Here is a 4,763-nt window from a genome sequence, read left to right on the forward strand (position 1 = left end):
AGTAGTTCTAAGTTCGAGGGGATTGATGACCACAGATGTTAAGTCCCATAGTGCTCAGAGCCATTTGAACCATTTTGTAAATAAATAATTTTACCAGCAGCTCAAAGCGGTAATATGACATTTTTCAAAACCAATAATTCGCAAACAAACACAAACAAAAACGCGAATGAAAAAGAGCTCTCAGTGAAGACAGTTTCTCTCTCTCTCTCTCTCTCTCTCTATCTATCTATCTATCTATCTATGTCTGTCATATACATACCACTAGGAGATCGAACGGAGACGTGAAAGGGCTCTTGAATAATTTCAAGGTATGTTATCTTTTCGTTCTTTGAGGCATTCTTTGGTGTATCAAAAATAATTTATATGGTAGTTTTGTATCTGTCCATTTTCTTTCTTTTAACTGTCTGCTGGTTTCAAAATTCTCCTTTCTGTCCACTCCAACGACTGCAAGGACTTCTCCAGTGTTATTTCTATATACTGTGCTCCACACGATATACGAGGTGCGGCTAGAAAAAAACCGGACTGATGCTGGAAAAAACATTTATTTACAATTATTTACAATTTCATGTTATCTCCTTCAATGTACTCTCCTCCTCGGTCTCTACACCGCTCCATACGAATTTTCCACTGTTCATAGCAATGCTGCAGATCATTTTCGGTAAGTCCATACATTACTTCCGTTGCTTTTTCTTTTACTGCTTCAACAGTCTCAAATCTAGTTCCTTTCAAAGCTGACTTGACTTTAGGGAAAAGAAAAAAGTCACAGGGGGCCAAATCAGGTGAGTAGGGTGGATGATCTAAGATGGGAATGTTGTGTTTTGCCAAAAACGTCTTCACTGACAACGCACTGTGAGCTGGGGCATTGTCTTGGTGAAGGATCCATGACTTTTTTCTCCACAAATCGTTCCGTTTTCTCCGTACTCGTTCACGTAGGGTAGCCAGGACGCTAATGTAGTAATGCTGATTCACTGTTTGTCCCTCTGGTACCCAATCAATGTGCACAATCCCTTTGATGTCAAAAAAAAACAATCATCATTGCCTTGAATTTCGATTTTGACATTCGTGCTTTTTTTTGTCGTGGAGAACCAGGAGTTTTCCAATGCATCGATTGGCGTTTAGTTTCGGGATCGTAAGTAAAAAACCACGATTCATCGCAAGTAATAACATTTTGTAAGAAGGTGGGATCACTTTCAATGTTTTCCAGGATGTCAGAACAAATCATTCTTCGGCGTTCCTTCTGTTCAATTGTGAGACACTTTGGAACCATTTTTGAACACACTTTGTTCATGTTGAAACTTTCATGAAGAATCTGCCTAACACTTTCCTTGTCAACTCCTGTTAACTCAGACATTGCTCTGATTGTTAAACGGCGATCTTGTCGAACAAGTTTACCGATTTTTTCAATGTTTGCATCAGTTTTTGCTGACAATGGTCTGCCAGTGCGAGTGTCATCACTGGTGTCTTCGCGGCCATCTTTAAATCGTTTAAACCACTCAAACACTTGTGTTCGCGATAAACAATCATCGCCGTACACTTGTTGTAACATTACAAACGTTTCACTTGCAGATTTTCCTAGTTTGAAACAAAATTTGATGTTAACACGCTGTTCTTTCTGTACACTCAACATTTTACGACGCACAGACAAAACGTCAACTACTTAAAACAGACGCCACGGGCAGACTGAGTGCAGGAGGCAGATGAAACTCGAGCAGTAGGTGGAGCTAGAGTCACGTGACAGGCCACGCGACTTTCAGCCTTATTGCATTCGTTTTATTGTTTCACCAGTACTAGTCCGGTTTTTTTCTAGCCACGCCTCGTACATGCCAAGTTGATACTCAGGATTTTTACCTTTGTGTTTATTTGGTCATCGCTATGCAGCTATCCATCATGTCTACTTAATATCATTCTCAAGTATTGTTCTAGTGTGCGTTTCTTTGACTGACATTTGCAAATAAGTAAATAAATAAATAAATAAATAAAGACATGAATAAATCTTTCAAATATGACACCAACGAAAGAAACGCAAAGCTATGCAAAAAATTATTGTATCATAAATAAAAAGGCACATAGTTAGCACACAAAATATCTAAATATTATGTACGTAGTACCTCTGGACAATTCCATCACATACATTTAAGTACTTGAACATGATGTTTAGTGCAGCTCCACCTTTTTGGGTTGATAGGAACATTGCAGCCGATGTTGCAAGGGGAATGTCTGCATTAACCAATGTTCTTATAAAATATTTTTGTTGTGTGTTGTGTACTGGTGTATGAAATTAGTAGATGCTTCGTGTTCTTCTTCTTCTTCTTCTTCTTCTTCGCACTCATCACGTAACGGACATTCAGACGGTTGTAGTCGGAACACACATTCATGCTTAATACCACCAAATGACAGTGAAAAGGAAATTTACATCTGCAAACCTCGTCAGATAGTTAAAAACACGATGATTTTGAATTTGTGACGTTATCAACACTGGGTCATTCGTTACTGTGACATCCAACAACGAACTACTTGCCGATCTTTTGATGTAGAAAGCGTTAATACAGGCAGCCTCTCCACTACGGGCAACTTAATGTAGTGTGTGGCCCACTAAAACCAACGACAGTTCAAGAAATTTACTCCATTGTCGGCATAGCTCCATCCACAATCAGAAAGCAAGTTCTAGCTGAGTCCGAAATGAGGAAACAGTCTGACGATCACAGGCACCAATTCTACTGCTAGCAAATAAACCACAGACGACTTAAGTGCCAGCGAAGTTTTATGGGAACGGCCGGTCCTATAGACGAGCCGCCTAAAATAGACGAGAAAATTTGTGGCAAGATTGTGTCAATCAGACGCTAATAAAGACTAGAGAACAGCTGACTGGTGGTGATCATCGACCATTCACGAAATGGAGGGTGTATAACCGCTAAAGAACTGGCGTCACACGGGAGAATACCAGCCTGAGAAAATGGGGACATAAAGGCAGCGATTCCTGACAGTGTGGTGCAATAAAAAAAAAATCGTCAAAATATAATGATGCGCCCAAAAACAGGTAAAACTTGCACAATGGCAGACCCTATAGTAAAAGACAGTCAGCCATGTGACTGATTATTTGAAGGTGTAGTTGCAGTGTAGTCGGTGACCCGGACACGTAAATTAAGTAACTAAATTTAGCTTACAAGTAAACTCACTAAAATTTTTGTAAAGACGTAACGATAACTGATGAAACAGAATTAAAGAGGGAATCGCGAAATTAAAGGGTTATGGATCTCAAATGCCACACAGCGAAGCACACGAAACTGTTGCATTGCTGTACTGGGCATTATTTCAGGAGATTCAATTCGTGCATTCTCAAGTTCGAGCGGGGCTTGCAGTCATGTCACTCTGGGTTATTAGGCCAATATTTATGTAAAAGATATAGTGGGACATGAACACCGGCAAGTGCTGTTCGGGAAGCGTTGATCAGCGTATCTCCAATCCTATGTATTTTGCTCCCGGACATGAGTGCTTGTTATCAATTTATTCCTCGATTTACAATCTATTAACACCGAGAAGTGTTTTGTTTTTTATTTGTTTGTTTGTATTTGTTGAACCACGATGCCAATAGCTTGGTACATATATAAAATCGTACGTACAGGGATTCGCATTACAACTAGTTTTAACTATAATTTTAACTTATTTTACAATTTCACACTTAGGTTCAATACTCTTCTTGGCATCTCGACTGTAGACAGAAAAGAAAATAGAGAACTCAAGAGAGATTGAGAAGCACAACCTGGAGAGTAAAGTAATTATACAACTACAGATGCAACACAAAATTTCGTATACACACGTAACGATCTCGTATAAAACAAAAAAGAGTTTTATGTACAAGATATTTGAGGATCTTTATGACGGAATAAAGCAGAAGCACTTGTTGGAAATGGAACTTTCAGTTTCACAAGTTTTTGCAGTAAACGATTTTCTTGTGTTTCGAGACTCTGCAGGAAAACAGCTAGTGGTTTACATCTTCTTCTTCTTTCTTCTGACAGTGGCAGTAATGGTTAAATTCATGCCTATCCGCTGCAAGTGTGAACATATTGAACTATAGTTTGCACGAATTCGTACTGAGGTAGTTACCAGCTTTCTGCTCGCCAGAAGTCTTCGAAACCAGGGGGAGCTCCTTATTACGTACCGAGGGAGGTGATACACTGGTCAGCGCACTGGACTCGCATTCTGGAGGACGACGACCCAAATGCGCGTCCTGCTCTCCTGATCATGTTTTCCGTGACAAATGCTCGGATGGTACCTTTGAAAAGAGCACGGCTGATGTCCTTCCCCATCCTTTCGTAATCCGATCTTGTGCTGCGTCTCTAATGACTTCGCAGTCGACGCGAAACTCTAACCTTCCTTCCCGGCTGGATCATAGCGTAGTATTGACTAGACTGAAAGGCACCAATCCTCTGTCCATTATATATTTTCCTTTTGACATTTCATATGCATGTATCAAAATGGATTCAAATGGAAGACAATAACACTTCACCACTTGACAGAGTAAGAATTTTTAGCGCTGCTGTAAAATAGATTTTCTTGATTTAGATGCAGCACTCAGACTATGTGACAAAAAGGAAGAAAATGTGAAATTATTCAAACTCGGGAATGGAGTCGGTGATATAGAGACGGAGGTGTTAAATGATAGGTGATAGAGATACAGGAACGTATAACTTGAATATAATTGGTCTCATCATGTTAGTAATTACCTGATAGTATGTTTTTGCGTACTGATTAACAGATTCTAG

Source organism: Schistocerca nitens, chromosome 1 (genome assembly GCF_023898315.1).
Source record: "Schistocerca nitens isolate TAMUIC-IGC-003100 chromosome 1, iqSchNite1.1, whole genome shotgun sequence".
NCBI lineage: Eukaryota > Metazoa > Arthropoda > Insecta > Orthoptera > Acrididae > Schistocerca > Schistocerca nitens.